The 17,449-nt window shown below is 44.2% G+C and overlaps 1 long non-coding RNA gene across 1 annotated transcript; it reads left to right on the forward strand.

Moving 5' to 3' along the window:
- Window positions 1–2,963: 2,963 nt before the first annotated feature.
- Window positions 2,964–17,241, forward strand: LOC116446017. Its single transcript, XR_004240989.1, has 2 exons — window positions 2,964–4,060; window positions 14,780–17,241. It is a non-coding gene; the product is annotated as an uncharacterized LOC116446017 (long non-coding RNA).
- Window positions 17,242–17,449: the final 208 nt, after the last annotated feature.

Raw genomic sequence — 17,449 nt, forward strand, 5'->3', positions numbered from 1 at the left:
GAATCCTAAAGCCCAAGAACAGGGCAATGGAAGAAATACTGGGAATGTGTGTAGTAGATAACACACAGTTTACTCCCTCCTCCAAGCATGCATTCAAACAAGAACATCTTGCCTGAAGTTTGACCCTCAGCAATTACAGCTGATTTTAGAAATTACTGTGAAGCGCAGTGCACGTGCCTATGAATCATCTGAATCATCCTGCATATTGACTTGTGTGTTTAGTTCCTGAAATAGCTGTGTGAACTTCCCTGGCCTCTAAAAAGCAGTCTGTATCTATGCTGTTGTGTATTTGTTACTCCGCACACAGGCCAACAGCGTGCCGATAATTTGATGCACATCTGCAGTACGAGTGCCTGACCTGCCATCCAGCTCAGCTGGTTCTTCTTCCTTTGAGACAAGATAGTAGCCCTTCATAGCAAATGGAGCCTCTCTAATCTTCAACCATTGTCCATTTACACATGAGTAAATAGGTTAAACTGTTCATAAAATGATAGAATCATATGAGGAGTAATACAAAGTGGCAGTAGCAAAACTGAAAAGCAGCCCATTATATTTTGCTCTGGGTTGTACCTGCCAATTTTCTGAAGACTAAGCACGGTTTTTAATAACAATCACATTAATGGGTAAGGGGAAATACGGTTGTTCAGAGAAGTTTACTCTTTTTCCTCCTACCAGGGGACACAAATGCTCTCAGGATGGCCCTCCTGAGCTCAGTGCAGCCATTCACTGCTTTCCTGCAAGGACCCTGCCCCAGTGACAATGGCCAAAAGGAGGTAAAATGTGCTCAACACACTAGAATTGTGTCTCTGCAATTGAGAGGGCACTGAGTTTCATTCTATTAGTTTTCATTTTCCTGCCTACTTCTTTGTGGTCTGGCTGGCCCAGTATCCTTCCGATCACCCAGCTCATTTCCTCCTCTGCAGCAGCACCTTTGAAGGTTGGTGCTGCTGGGCAACTCCACAGGTTCCCCCTGCCAGCACCCATCCCCCCATGGGATTTCCCTCCAGCAGTGGGAATGGGTCCCTGAAACAGGCAGGAGAGAGAACAAGCAGTAGTAATATGTTTTAGTGTGTTTGCATGCACAGCAGCGCAGCTTTCCTCTAGCATACAAATAAAGAATACCAATATTACAGGGATGATTACCTGAGCTAGGCAGTTTCCCAAGGCCTTCATCATCCCTTACCCTCTAGAAAGTTCCTATGATCCTACAATGATCACTGGACATTATTTTTTCATTTGGATAGTTTGTCCAATATAATTCAGCCCTTATGGACTTGCAGCTCATCCCTGTTGTAATAGGTCACCATATGCTTCGCATCTGGTCCTACAAAAGAAGCCATATTACACATACGATGACAACTGTTTTAGGGGACGGTCTCCAGAGGCTGGTAACTGTGACCAGCAGTCTTGACAATTTAGCAGTTTCATTAATCAGCATTAAAATCTCATTTTACTATTACAGGCATAATTACTACTAATCCAAATGATGACTAAAATAAGCAATTTCACGAGTTTTATTTAGCAAGCTGATACAGACAATTTTTTCTAAAATGTAGGCATTTAGTAAAAAGCCAACAGCAAGTCCACCACTGTGTCTCATCAAAAATTATTGGACCAAACTGATCTCATCAGTGATGATAGAGCAGAAGTGTATTTAATCAGAAAACAAGCAAAGGATGTAGACTCCATATATGATGTTTTTCAGAATTCAGATCTTTCATTTGTCACAGAAGAAAGTGCTGCTTTAGAATTGCCTGGAATATCTGAATATTTGCTGTCAGGTGAATATTTCAGTTTACAGTTGGGATATAACTCTGGCTTTTATTGGTGAGGGGGAGGGAAAAGAAAAAGGAGCCAATTTGCAGACAACTGTATGCAGGGGAATTGTCTCCTCTTGCCTCACACAACACATCCTGGAACCCACTGGTATTTGAAGTTTGAAACACTTATTTTCTGTATGTTTGCTATAGGGGATTGAAACTTGATTCTTTACTTGAAATACTTGAAGTCTTCCAAAGAGATAAAACACAGGAGCCTGGATTACTCACTGACTGCCGTGTACAGTTCCATGCATGTGTTTGTGGTTCTTCTCCAATGTCCTGCGAGCCTTTTCCTGACGTACCATCCACTAAAACATGAACAAGGGGAGGCAATGCCACGTGGACAGGTACATTCTAACTTTCAATAGTTCATATTGTGAGACAGCTGCCTGGAGGAAGTCAGCCTGGAAAACTGAGAAAAATGTCTTTAAAAAGAGCCAGAGAGAAACAATTTGGTTCTCTTCTTCATTACTCATCAAATCGAAATCCATCCTGTGTATGCCACCACAGTGTGGGCTAGAAAAAGGAAACTGCATTCTCTTCAAGTAAAACACTTTCTTCTTCCCGGTTGAAGGAAGAGTTACTTTCTGTCAGATTTACTGAAAATTTGCACCCCAGATTCAGCGTAGCGGCAAGGTACGTGCACCTCTTTAAACTTTGGCAGGATCAGGGCTAATTTGCAGTGGTTTGTTTTAACAGGAAATGCTCTAAAAGTGCTCTGGAATCTGCTCTGTGTATGTCCTGTGGGCACCTCTTCGAGAACAAACAATTCCTACAGCACTGGCAGCTGAAATTTCCCCTTTTCCTGCTGAGGGGCAGAGAGTTGTTTCATTCTCCCAACACAAGGGTGACTAAATGCAGTTTTGATGAAGGGCTTTCAGGTACTATTTGTTGCCAGGTACAATGAACCCATTTTAAATGAAGTATGTTACAGCTACAAAGCAAGGCAAGACATTTATCCCAGGCACTGCAATTAAATTTGGTTTTCTCTAAATCCCAGTTTTAAATAAGGCAGCTATTGGGGTAAATGAGCACGGATGCTGGCCTGGAGCTATCCCATGAGGTTCCCTTAAAGGCCACCTGCTGTCTTTCCTGGCTGACTCCCTGCCAGGTTAGGCACTGGAGCAGGAGGCACTGGAAATCCCTTGAAAACTGTCACTTTTTCCAGCTGCCAAGAGCTGTGGTGCTCATCAAGGAAAATACAGGCGATGTACTGGATTCCTCACATGAGCAGGGCTCCAGAGTTGAAATTTATTTTAAGCTTTGCTTATTTTTAGAGAGCAGCTTGCTGTTGTTGTCAAACCTATGTTAAAGCAATTACTGTCTGCGAGGGTCACCTGGAGTTCAGTATCACCGAAAAACTTGGAGCAGGGCAGTGAATGGCATGAACTGCTCAGCAGAGGGGCTGACACAGACTCCCTCCCTTAAAGAAATATAGCAGCTCCCTTCTTGCCTCCCTGCCTCCTTTCTTTATTTTTTTTTCAAATGAGAAGCAGGTTTAAGCCCTTTTCTTTGATTGCATCAAGCCATGCTGCCCAAAACCCCTCCCCTGCTCCAAGTAGCTAACTCCCCCCCCAAATGCAAACCCTGATATGGACTGGGAGGCAGCTCCAGCCTCCTTTTGCCTGGCCCCTCAGGGGTATTGAACAAGCCAAGGCATCATTAGGTTTCAGAGCAATCCACTGAGACGAGATCTGTTTTGACACACAGTCTAAAAGGGATGAACAGAGATGTGACAAAGAGCAAATGAAAGCCAAGACAAGAAATAAACATGGCCATCTAAGGGAACTCCTCAAATGTGCTTTTTCCCCTTGATCAGCTGCTCCTTCCCCGTCCAGCTGAAGTGGTGGGCATGGAATTGGGCTGCTGTCACTGCTGTGTTAGCATGAGCGCTGCCACAGGGAACCTCTGCTGCCTCCCTGCAGCTTCATTTCCATTCTCACGTTTTCTAACTTTTCTTCAGTAACATCATTTTTACATTTAGATGACTTAAGAGACTAATTTTTCTACTCAGTCCCTTGGCTGGAGAATTACTGTGTAATGCAAGGCAGCTGTTCCTGCATCTGAACGCTCTAATACCAAGAACTTGCATAGAGAGAGAGAAACCTGCTCTGGGGAGGAATGGGACAGACACAGCAGGGATCCCAGGCTGGCTGCTCAAAGGAACAAGGTCCATTTTATGAGTCTGTGTCAGAGCCCTATCGCCATCCTCTCCACCAAAGGAGGACTCCCTAACCCAGGTGAGTGCTACATTCCTGGTGAGAAAGCCATATTCATTGCTTTTCTCCCTGCCATAAAAAAAGCAGCATTCATGTAGGGCTGTCCCAAAATGTATTCTATTTTGATAGTTATGTTCCAGAGAAAAGTAGGATGGGTGTAGCTGTTGTCTGAGGGGAGGGGAGGAAAGTTAAAAAAAAAAAAAATTAATCAGAAAATTGCTTCTCTCCTTAATTACCTGGTGCCCTTTTCACTTTTGTGGGAGCTGAGGAGTTACACTGCTCCATTTATAGGAGCTGCAGGTGGAGGGCTACTTCACACGTGTATTTTTATATGTGTGTATAAATACAATACATCTTGTTTTCACTTTCATGTGTGTGTTTGTGTGTATACACACCACAGATGAAAACCTGCTGATGTTTTGTGCACTGACAAACACCCTCAGGTGTTAGGACAGCTGGTTTTGTGGGATACCCACAAACACACACACGGACCTTGAGGACTCTTTTCATTATACTCAGCCATGAGGGTTTTTAATAGCAGAACTCAAGAAGTTGCAAGAGATTTATTTTCAGCCTCTCTGTCCCTCATGAAAATACCTGCTCACAGATAAACCTGTTTATTAACTCAGAGTGGTGATTATAGGCAATCCTCGGGACAGACCTCTTAGACAGCACAAAAATGCTGCAATTTTCATCACAAATTGATTTGATAAGTCCTGTGCAAATGATGAAATGAGCAGAGAGAGCCCTGATCCTGTACCCAGGAGAGCCAAATATTCTGCTGGTAACCTCCAGACTGCAGGTGAGCTGCTGGTGCTCGTCAGGCATGTGGGTTTTATTTGGTAACTGAGAACAGAACCAAAATCAGAGTTTTGATACCACTTTTGGTGGAAATATAATACATTTCATTCTCTGATCATTATTCTTGTATTTAATAATGAGAAGTAAGTGTATCAGGTAAGCACAGCAGGATTAAAATAATTCCCTGATGGAGAGACAGAGGCCTTCAGGAAGGGGCCAGGCTTTATTGTCTGTGAGGGTGCTGTCAGCATAAATAATTATCATGAACTTCAACTTCAAGCAATCAAACTTCATCGTATTGAAGGGGCCCCATTAAATGCTCAGATTGTTCTTAATTTGATCTAGTGCAGCCAGTTCCTGAGGGGAGGAGAGCCTGCAAAAATCAATATGGCATCGCTAAGGAAGCCAGGGTGTGCTGGTCATGTCTGCCAGAGGAACTGGAACCGCCTCACGAGGGAGGTTGTCTCATCCTGCTGGGACGCCAGGGCCACAGAGTTGGTGAAATGGTCAGGAGCCCTTGAATCGCTTGAACCAGACACGGAGTTTCAAAGACAACTGAGCTGAGGGAAACCAGGCTCAAAACTGTTTCTTCTAAAGCTTGGCTGAGCTGCTATTCAGCTCCTCTCTTAGGTTCAGTGTTCCCCAGCCCTTACCCAGGCAGGTTGATCTGCTCTGCCATGACGATGCTTTTCCAGCACTCACTCAGTGCAGCTGAGGTGCTTGCTGCTGCCTCGGCTCTGACTTCTGCTGTCTTCAGAGACATGCAGAGAGTGGTGCAGGTTTCAGTGCACCTTCTCTTCCCTCTCTGTTTAGAGTTGTTCAAGTCAAAATACACTGCTGGTTTCAATTTCCTGATTTTTATGTCTCCACTCACACTTTCTTCAGAGGAGATAATGAAATGCTGGACATTAAACGGGAAAGATCCTGAATTTGTGGGCAAAGCTAAGAACAGAAATCAGTAGACTGAGCTTTAATATTCATAATATATAGACTTGGTTAACTATACTGCCTGGACCTGCCCTGTCATGGTTTAACCCCAGCCAGCAACTGAGCCCATGCAGCCACTCACTCCCTCCCTCCCTCCATGTTGGGATAGGAGAGAGAATGAGAAGCATAAAGGTGATAAAAACCCTGGGTTGAGATAAAGATAGTTGAATAGGGAGAGCAAAAACCATACATGCAAGCAAAGCAAAACAAGGCATTCCTTCCCCACCTCCCAGGGGCAGGCAGGTGCTCAGCCATCCCCAGGAGAGCAGGGCTCCACCACATGTAAGGGTTACTTGGGAAGACAAACACCATCACCTGCCTTCCCTCCTCCTTGCCCCAGCTCTAGATGCGAGTATGATGTCATATGGTCTGGAATATCCCTTGGGTCAGCTGTCCTGTCTGTGTCCTCTCCCAGCTCCTTGTGCACCCCAATCTAATTACTGCTGGGGTGGGGTGAGGGACAGAAAGGGCCAAGACTGTGTAAGTGCTGCTCAGCAGGAAGGAGAACATCCCTGTATTGTCAACATTGTTTCCAAAACACAGCCCGGCACCAGCTACCATGGAGAAAATTAACTCTATTCCAGCCGAACCAGCACATTTATAAACACCCCCTCCCTAAATCAGCCCCTTTCACCATGAGCTTCTGTTACACTTCTTGTAAAAACTATTGTTGGAGAGCACAGAAAAGCTGAAACAAGTGGCACAAAATTTTTTTAGAACCACTTTTATGTCTCATGATTTAAAAATCACCCTGTCACTTCATAGTTATTCTATTAATCAATGTTCGTATGAAATATTTCTAAATAAAAGAAAATTTTTTGGTAAGCAGATTGTTTTTCCCTCATATTTTGATCACAGGACTGTGGAAAAAATATAACTTAAAAAGCACCTTGGAAAATAAATAAGGGCAAGGCCATTCATAAAGTAAAAAATGCTTTTTCATTTGAAAGCTCTCTTTTCCTCCCCATTTACAAGCGTGGGTCTTGTGTGTGTGCATTGAGCTTTGTGGATCCAATTGTTTCACCAAAAGGAGATTATGAGATGCTTCTTTCGAGTTCTGCCTCAGATAATTAAATGTGTTTTATGTCAGAAATGCTCCAAAGGACACAGATAACGGTTTTACAAACAGATTTCACGGGTTTTCCCTTTCTAATTGCTGGTTGAATATTGGGAAACTTGACCTAATTCAGAGTGGGAATAACATGCTCTACTCTTTCAAGTGGGCTTCAGTGGACAAAGAAGCCTTGCTCCAACCCTTGGAGGTAAAGAAAGCAGGCTTTCATATCCTGTTAGCCTTTCCCCCATGGCAGGTTCAGAGTGCACACTTAAATCTGCAAAGGGAGTGTGCCTAGCTTTCCCTGGCCTTTTCAAAATAAACCAACAAAACTTTTAGCTTGCTGATCCCACACAGCCACCTTTTTGTGTGGCAGGAGGTGGCTTGTGGCTGACTGACGTGGCAGGTGCTGCAGGAGCCAAGACAATTCTGCATTTCAACTGATTGTTGTCACTACCAAAGCCTATTATCTAGGGTAATAAAGTTTAAGATTAAGGGGATTCTGCATGTTTGTGCTATTCTCCACAAAGCTTATCTTCTAATAGACCAGCTGCTTTATTACGCTTTGCCCACCCCTTCCCATTGTGTAGGGAAGCCACATGCACGAATGGGAAGGCACTGAGGCAGGCTGTGGCCACCAGCTGGGACTATCAGATCGCCCCCCGGCCTCCAGCTGGGAGTAGTCCGTTACCAGCAGTTGCCAGCTGGGAACGTCGCTTCCTCCACCTTGCCCAGCAAAGCACATCGTGTTAATGGCAGCATTCTGCCATAACCCAGTTGTGCTCCCACTCCACTTCCTCCTGACTTGGGTGCTCCATGTGCAACTGCTCTGGCTTTGCTGGCCATGGTGTCCATGCCCTAGGGATGCAAGTGCTCAGCTGGAACCACCTCCCCATTCTGTTCTCTGGCATTGGCCCTGTGTGCTGGTTTTGGCTGGGGTCGACTTGCTCCCTCGTGGCTCCTATGGACTGTTTTGGACTCGTGCTGGAAGCGCTGTCAATAACACAGGGATGTTTAGCTCGTGCTGAGCAGGGCTTACACACAACCAAGGCCTTTTCTCCTCTCACCCCACCAGTGAGGGGCTCAGGGGGCACAAGATGTCAGGAGGGGACGGAGCCAGGACAGCTGACCCCAGCTTACCCAAGGGACATCCCAGGCCATATGGCCTCGTGTTCAGCATATAAAGCTGGGGAAGAGGAAGGAGAGGGGAGATTCAGTGACAGCATTTGTCTTTCCAAGATACCATTATGGGAGCTGGACCCTGGCTTTCCTGGGGATTGCTGAGCACTTGCCTGCCCATGGGAACTGGGGAGTGAATTCCTTGTTTTGCTTTGCTTGCATGTGTGGCTTTTGCTTTCCCTATAACTGTCTTTGCCTCACCCTGGGAGTTTTCTCACTTTCACCCTTACCCTTCTCTCCCTCATCCCTCCGGGGGGAATGAGTGGCTCTATGGGGCTTCGTTGCCAGCTGGGGTTAAACCTCGACGCCTTGGAAAAAATGTTAAACATCTGTAGCAGAAAGTACTCAAATGAAACTGCCAACCATTCATCACAGAGAATTTATGAATGTCTTCCCTTCACATCTTAAACCTTGCATTCACTGAAGGCCACAACATCCAGATATTATTGCCACATATCTTATACAAACAGGGACTCAACTAACCTGGGGTCAGGGGAGTGGGGGAGCATGGAGATACTGTCACCATGTCCCCCTCCCATTTTTTTTCCTCTGGATGTATCCTAGATGCATTTTAATAAGCAGGAGCTGTCAGTATAACATCTTGCCTTCCTCAAATCATATGTGGGAACAATAAAATAACATTAGCATTTCATTTTTGGTCCAAAGATCTTTGAGTGTTTCGAGGGACAGGAGCAGACTGGAGGAACAAGCCAATGGGAACCTAACAAAATTCATCAAGGACTAACACAACTCCTGCACTGTGGAGGGACTAACCCTGTGGCACAGCACTGGGAAGCAGCCATGCTGGGAAAAATCAGTGGGAGAGGCAGTGAGCTGAACAGCAGTGTCATAGCAGCTGAGGTGGCCAACAGCACCAGGGCTGTGTTGGAGTGAGCACAGCCTGTAGAGGAGGTGATTAGACCCCTGTCCTCAGCATCTCTCAGGCTACATCACAATCAATATGAGATCTGGGGTCCCCCGTGTAAGGAAGGAGAAGAAACTATGAACTGCAGAAACTGTTTTGTCTGACTTCTGCATGACCATCCAATTCTGCAGTAGGAGTGTCCTTAACAGCCATGCTGCAACAGGGAGAGTACAATAGCATGTTAATCCCAAAATCCCTGTCCTTCATTCAAGACCCTTGGGATCAGATCTTGCCATATTTTATAGCTTCAAAATAAAGATTAGGCTGGCAGTTTTCATCTTTGGGGATGCCATTACCTTTATTAGCAGATAACACTACCCCTAACTGAGAAACTGAGTAGTCTTTGTGACTCACAGAGCAAAGCCAGAATAAACTGTCTTAAGGTTTGAGAACAGCTTCAAATATCACTTATTTCCATCCCCAATTCAGACACTTTGTCTTCAAATTGGCTCAAGAAAGCAAGCACATCAAAAATCAATATACTTCAGGGAGTTTGTGGGAGGAAGGGAAGAAGAGCAATGGTGAGATGATTCCCATATTATTCTGAGGCATATTAATATTTCCTTGGCCACAAAACACAGATCACAGGTGAGATAAACTCCAAAATAAGGTAGGTTTTGCTACAAGATGCATAATACTTGTATGAGCTAGGAGCCCTGCAGGTATCTTTAATGGGTACCAAACATTTATTGGAAAAACAGGAAGAAAGAGTGGTAATTTAGGACCAAAGCAGTTGGCATAGGCTCAGTATATAATGTAACAAATGTGGGCAATAATGTGCATCACTCTGCACAGTCAGAGCCATAGACTGTAAAGGCCAGGTAAGAATTAACCAAATACCAGCAAAAAACCTAAGGATAACAAAGAAGATATTATCCTCCAGTGATTAATTTTTTGGGAAAGGTCTGACTGTTGTGACTAGGGCTTGAGACCAGGGCACAGAGTGTGCACTCACTGTAGTGGCAGTGCCACAGTTCACACTTCTGTAAGCGGCTTTATCATAAGGCAACAGCACTTAATTTTGTTCTTCATAAAAAACGTCAGGAGATTAAGACCAAGCTGAAGATTTCTACTGCCATCCTGGGATTTAGAGGTTATGCTGAAATCATTAATACAACCACTATTTGAACTCTTTTGATCACCAAGTATTAAATTCATCCGTAAGTACATAAATCCTAGGAAGCAGGAGAGCAGAGCTACCAGCATTGCTGGTCCTTATTCATCTGCTTTCCTCATCATTGCCAGTGGTTGTAATGTCCTCAATCATCTCCTGAACTGCATAAAGAACCAATACAGCAGTCCCTCCCCATAAAAAGCTCTCCTAAATTATCTTAGAAGACCCATTTTTTTATTTCAGACTCTCAGAGCATCCATTAAAATCCCAGGTGGCTTTGTTCCCTCCCTGGGGCTCCTGTTCATGATTTGTGCTACCCCAGAGAAGCAGGCTTGGCCCTGCTCCCTGCTCTTTCTAGCAAGCAGGTATTTCTCAAAGCAAAGAGCCTAGATGCATTTGCAGTACCCCCAGTTGTGATAGCCCAGCTGAGGCAGTGCAGTGTGCTGGAAGAGGGTGAGGCACATTTCATGGTGAATAGAGGAATGTATCTTCCCCGGGGAGTTCAGGTATGTTACATATTCCTGCACGGAACATCTGTGTGAGGGGCGACTGTGGCATGGGAGGCTGCCATCATCCTCGCTGAACTCATGGGCAGGAGCAGAGGACTGCTTCAAACATGTGACAGGGCAGCACCCACTTTACTCAGGGTTTTGGAGAATGTCAGTCCTTCTTTTTTCTGCTGTTTTAGCCTTTTCCATGAAGAGTTTATTCTGTATTTTATTATGATGCTGTTGAGTCCATGGCTGAGTACTCATCCCCTGGCAGACCTGTTCTGGCTTCCACATGCCTGGTTGTAGGTCCAGCAACCTTATCCCTGTGCTGTGGTGATAAAGAAGAAAGCCTTTTTTTTTTTTTTTTTTTTTTAGGTAAAATGAGTGACTACTATAAAACCTTCACTCTAAAGCCAGAAGACCTCAAACCATTTATTAAAACAAAATCCGCGTTGCAAATGGATGAGTCAGCACAGTAGTCAGAGAACTCTAATAGCAATTTCTTGTTGTTGTTTTAGAAGTTCTTAACAAATACTTCTAAGTCAGACAAAGGATTATGCTAATGAGCCTGCTGAGCTGACACTGCCTTTCCACAGCTTTTTAAGACAATGGCCACGTTTTCTTCTAAAAGCAACTCTCTCATTAACAGGAAGACTCCAGAACACACGGGTTCTCACAGAGAAACAATTCCTTTAATTGTATTTTCTATTTGACTTCAAGGAGTATTTGAATAAAGCTGTCACTCCAAAATATTAGGGCATTGTTTCATAGTCTTTCTTTTCACATCCTTTTCTACTTTTGAAATGAAGATTCATATGAAACCTCTACTTGCTCTTGCAGCAAACTGTTGTTCTGTTTGTTAGGTTTTTTTTAAGTGCCCCTCACCACAACACGGACAGCTCAGGTGAGATTACAGGATCTTTTAGGAGGTGAAATGTTCTTAGTAATGCTTTAGACTTTCATTACTCAGCCAGAATGTGGAGTCTATCAATTACACCTGCATTGACATGCTGGTGAATTAACTGGTGCGTTTGACAAGGACAGCTATTACCCCGTGTTGTTCTGACAGCTGGGTTTGATATCAGGAATTTGTCAACCTTCCCCTTCACATAAACTGCTGGACGAACAGTTGAGTAGATCAGGTGAGGATATTGCAAGATTTCTTTCCCACCGCTATACAATCTCAACATCTGGTGATAACCTAAACCCTAAATAAAACTATGGACATTCATAACATCAGTAAGCAAGCAGCAATGCCAGACCTGTGCTATAAACAATCTCCTGACTGGGCTGACAAAGCATTCAAGGAGTCAGAAAACGAATTCATTTTCATCAGAAAAGTTAGCACCTTTCAATAATGACTTTCTATGTGTCCTTCTAGTTCAAATGGTAATTATTGGGTGGGAGAATTTCAGGTTTGTCTGAGTTTGGGGACTGGCATTTACAAAACTGTTAATCACTTAAACTTCACCTCACTTAAGACCAGGGGCAAGTTTGAGTTACAATTGGAGGTAAATAGTTCTGGGCATGGAACACTGAGCTGGGAAACTGTGCTGCTCACTGGTTACCACTATCCCATTTTGTGATACTTTCTAGAGTCTCTTACTTTTCTGTGGCTGCTCTCAAGAGCTTTTTCCAGTCTTTTAAGACCAGATTAGAAAATGATGTAGTATTTTATAGGAAGCAACATGCAGGCATGCTCCTCCCCAGAGCTGGCAGAGATTCACTGCCCTTACAGTCTCATAGTCCCCTTCCTCTAGAGGGAAATACCTGAGCTGGTACCCAGCTTAGTGAGAGATAGTCCCTTTCTCAGTAAAGAGCAAAAGCCAAGCTGTGGCTCTGCCCCCTCTGCTCCCCTCTGCTGGGCACAGAGAGGGAGAAATGCCCTTGCAACCTCCAAGCCTGACAGGAGGGCAATGAAAATAGACTCATCCTCACAGCCCAAAGCAGCTCAGAAGCAAATCTTGAGACATGAAACTCCATTAGTTCTAGAATTGAGCACCAGTCAGGCTTAAAAGTTAGTTTATAAACAATTAGGATACACTAAAGCTGTTAGAAAGTCAAGACTTACAACAACGGTAAAAAGGAAAAAAGAAAGACCTTCCTAACTGCCCAGCTCCACAAACGAGTACCAGCTACGTGGCTTTCCCAAGCCCATGTGGCAAAATGCGCATGTACTGGGGAGAGATATGCTTTGGGGCAGCCCTTTAGCCACAAAGCAAGTCTCTTTTTTCCTTAAATAGAATGACAATATTTTTTTAAATCTGGAGGACAGGTTATCAGCATCCATTACCCTAAGAATGTCATGATGGACTGACCTTCAGATGGGCTCTGAAAGGGATTGAATCCACAGAGAGATGGGTCTGGCTGGCTGGCGGCAGTGTGGGAGCAGAGTCCAAGCCTGACATCTGGCTCCTGTGGGCAACTCTCTGGGCAAGCAAAGAGTTGGTCTCCATATAGGTGATCACCCAAAGAGCTGTGGTTCCATTCCCTGAGAAAAAACAGCAAAGAGGAAATGCTGCCCTTCACCCATCAGCCCCGGGTTAATTGTGGGCCTTGAGACCATACTATCATTAGTTCTGGAAATTACTGGTCTTTTAAGGACATAATAATGCAGCCAGGTTTTCATTTATACCTTAGTAGTTTTGCTAGGAAGTGGTACACAGTAAAGATTTAATCACCCAAAGCTTGGTGAAAACTATTATGGTGCTTATGACTGTTGGGGGAAATAGCTGCGAACAGCTCATTTATTTTCTTTGACCAGGTCTTTTGCAGGCTTGTGGCCAGCAACATCATTTTATCCAGCACATGGACATGTGGTTACCACCAAACTCCTTTAGCAGGTAGCCCAATAAAAGTAAAGTTAAAAAGGTCTTTTACAACACATTCAAAAAGTAGCAGTAAACAATCTGGCAAGCTCAGTCCCACAGATTCTTGTAGGAAAAATTTGCCCTCTGGTAGTCAGTTGTTCTACTTTCATGACCAGGGGCTGCTCATCTGGACAAGGGTTTCCAGGGCTGGAAAAAACTCTATGATGCTTGTTTGCCTTGGCCTCAGACCACAAAAAATGGATCCCTGGACTCTAGTTCTGCCTTTCATCCAAAATAAAGTCCCCTAAGATGGGGCAAGAATGCAAGGGGAGCAGCTTTCTTATTGCTTCTACATCTGGCTGCAAAGCTGGTAAGTGATAAATTGCAAAAAACTGGAAATGTGCAATGGACATTGCAGATCTGGTAATATCACCTCTGATTTAAAGGGATGTCTTAAACAGATGATTCAATCAGCAAGCAGAGAAAGTTGCAAAAATTAAATGCAGTTTAATGGTGAAACATATCCAGTTTTGAGGCACTACACTGAATTATGCAGCAGTGCATCAAACTAACTTTCAAGTCAAAGTGACCTTTGGTCAAAGTATATTGAAATAATCTTACTTTATAAAATATTGGTTAGGGGAAAAACCCCCAGCACCTGGCATACATAGATTTTACCATTCCAGAAACTTGTCTTACTAAATGAAAAAATACAGCCTTGTAGGTGTTCATTAGCAGCAGAAGTAGCATGGGGATCCATACATACAGTTAGTGTGATCAAACTGAAGTGTTAAATTACCTAAGCAAGAACTGCAGTGGTAGATTTCTCTTAGAAAAAAAAGGATGGTCAAGTAGACATAGGCAGTAAGATTACCTTTAAAATGTTTTACTGTAAACCTAAAATAGCTACCCAGCTTTGAAAAAGAAAAAGAGAAGGGGAGGGGAGGGGGGAAAGAGAGAGAACATAATTTCCAAACCCTTAGCTTATTTTTAATTTATAGTCCTTGGAAAAAAAATAAGTGGATAGCCCAATCATTTATATGCCTGGGCAAAAGCAATACATCTATATAAAAGTACAGTGATATATTTCTGTTGCTAGTTTAATGTGCTGCTCTGTGCCCTGTGTGTTCTGATTCATTGGAGAGCAGCAATCATGTCGACAGGAGCTGTTCTTCAGTTCCCATCAGCGACAACTAAAGGCCAATTCAAGGTTGTGGTGGGGTCATGAATCTAACATAGTCACTGATAGAACAATTTTCCTTCTGCATGACACCGTCTGTGGGACACAGGGAATATACAGCAAGGACTGCTGCAGGTATGTCTTGTTTCCTCACCCTTCCTGTCCTCTCCCCACCCCCCTCCTCTTTTTTTGTTTATAGTTTTTGGTGATGGTGTGTGCTGTTAACAAGAAGCCTCTGGGGAATACAGAATCAGCACCATGGAAAATAAGAAGAGAGGAAACTTCTAAGCCTTTAGGAACCCAGCATCCTCTTGGCCTCTGTGCAGGGCAACTCAGCAACCTCAGCTTGGTGTGAAAGCTGGATCCACCCCGAGACAACATGGGCTGCACGTCTGAAGACATGTACAGACTTATAAAGAGAAGAGGTGCTGGGCCAAACTCCACAGTGATTTCACCTCTGGTCCAGCACCCTTTGAGTTAAATAGAGAGGCATTTTTATCCAGCTGTAACTGTACCTGTTATCCTCCTCCGGTATGAAAATAAGACCTGGATTTTGCCTTCCAGTATTATTTTCACTCATTGGAGCTTGTAGGTGATCCTGCCAGTGAACTTGGCACAAGCTATGCCCAAGTTAAAAACAAAAAGCCAACTCCCATTATTATTTCCTTTATGTATGTCACTGAGAGAGCTGATCTTGAAGCTGGTGAGTGTTATTTCATTGTCATGCCATTACCTGTCACCACAGGGCCACTCTGGTCTGAGGCACTGGTCTAAAATAACCATCCAGGGCAAGGTGTATGGTTATACTCAATGCTCTATATTTCCCACATCCTGGAAGCCAAAATCCCAGCTCATACCTACAGTGGATAGGGATAGGTCCAAGCTTTTCTTACCATGAAATCTGCTCCCCTCTGCATTACGCTCATTCACACCTGGAGCACGGCCACGCTGCACAGGTCTCTGAAAAGCCCACAGGTGAACTTGATCTGAGCGGGGCTCAAGATCCTCCTTGAATGGGCTGAACACAGAACAGCAGGAACAATGATGACCTGCCCTGTTCACATGGATGCTGCTCCACAGGAACATGGGTGGCTGGGCCTGCTCACCGGGTCTTCCCTTTCTGATGTAAACGCACCAGGCACACTGAGCAGAGATGGGAGAAGGAACTGCAGCCATACAAGGATGCAAGGGGAGCCTCGACAGGAGATCTGCTCTCTTGAGGGATCTTGCCAGCTTTCTAGGGAGTTTCCTTCAAAAATTAGGGGGTTCCCTCCTTGTTTGAAGCAGCTTCAAAGCCAGATGAGACCCAGTCTGTCATTTCCCTTTGATCTCCAAGACAAATTCGATGATAACTTACATGGAAACACCAATAGGACCCATTTTAGGCCCTAAACAGGAGGAGAGGGCCTAAGTTTTTCTCTACTGCATTGGCCTTTAAGACTTACCAAACCATTGGCATCTCCCCACTCAGTGTCAGGAAACTGAAACACACCTTGTCTCGCACGCTGGTGTCAGGGTCCTTGCACAAGGACTGGGGGTGGGTTGTGTGGTGGAGCCAGCACAGCCTCAAGCCCTCTGAGCTCTCAGTACATCCAGCAGTGTTGTCAGTGGTGTTCCAGTGGCCTGCCCAGAGCCAGCTCATGGGCTCACAGCCATGTCCCTTGGACAGTTAGCATCAGTGGGGGCTGTGATGCAGGGCCTGGCTCTGAGCACTCTTAAATCCATAGGCGGAGGTATGAGGGGAGGTCGCCTGCTCCTCTGTCATGGCTGAGTTCATGGACATCTCCAGCACACCTGCTCACACACACTGATATTGAAACACAGACCGTGAAAGAGATAAATTGCCCCTTTTTTGGTGTCAATGATTCTTCAACAACCTTGACTTGTGAAACTTTAGAGAACCTTCTCAGTCCCAGACACGGTCCTTCTCAGGCAGAGGTGTGTTGGCAAAGCAAAGCCTGAAAAGTGGCAGTGGATCTGTCTGTATGCTGGGGTAAAATATAAGGCTTCAGGGCCCAGCATTGTCCAACAATTGCCATCTGCAAATACTAAAATCACAGCATTTCTGAGAAACATCACAACCAAATTAACAAAACGCTCAAATCTAAAACTAACAAGACACTCAAATATACAAAAATGTAGCTGTAATTTACAACTCTATTTAATTAAATTTTATTCCTGCACTTGCAATTGAAGATATTTATATATATAGCATAAAAAAAAGGGAATGGAGATTTGTATTTATATACAATAGTAAGGAAGGGCTGGAGATGGAAAGAAGAAGGTTTGTGCAGCATTCCTGCTGACATGCAGGCTTCCCCAAGAGCGTCCCACCAAGGCTGTTAGCTCTCACTCACTAACTCTCAGGCCCTGCAGCTGTACACAGCTGTGTCTAAGTATCTCATTTTTTTTATTCTTGTTTATAGTTTTGTAGTTGCTCCTGATCGAACTCACTGCAGATAAGATCTCGGCATGTGCTGGGTTCAGAAGCAGAAGCGTGTGTCATCCTTCTCTTCCATGTGTGCATGGGTCTGTCCCACCACAGGGGGAGAAAATGGAGAGTATAAAACCTCCCAAACCCCAGCCTCTAGCACTTCCTTGGGCAGAATGTTTTACCATATTGATTTCATTTGCATTAAAAATGCTTCTCTGGAAATGAAATACTTGAATCTGTCTCATTATTTTAGATCTGAGCTGGCAACTGTGTTAATATTAAAATGACATATACACACAAATCCCATTTCCTATGTTACAAATAGCGGGAGCAAAGCGAATATACCAACATTAATAATTCACCTTTTGAGCTTAGCCCTTCTTTATTTTTCTGAAACTTCCACAAGCAGATTGCCATTTCCTCCAATTTATTCAT

Source organism: Corvus moneduloides, chromosome 6 (genome assembly GCF_009650955.1).
Source record: "Corvus moneduloides isolate bCorMon1 chromosome 6, bCorMon1.pri, whole genome shotgun sequence".
NCBI classification, from domain to species: Eukaryota; Metazoa; Chordata; class Aves; order Passeriformes; family Corvidae; genus Corvus; species Corvus moneduloides.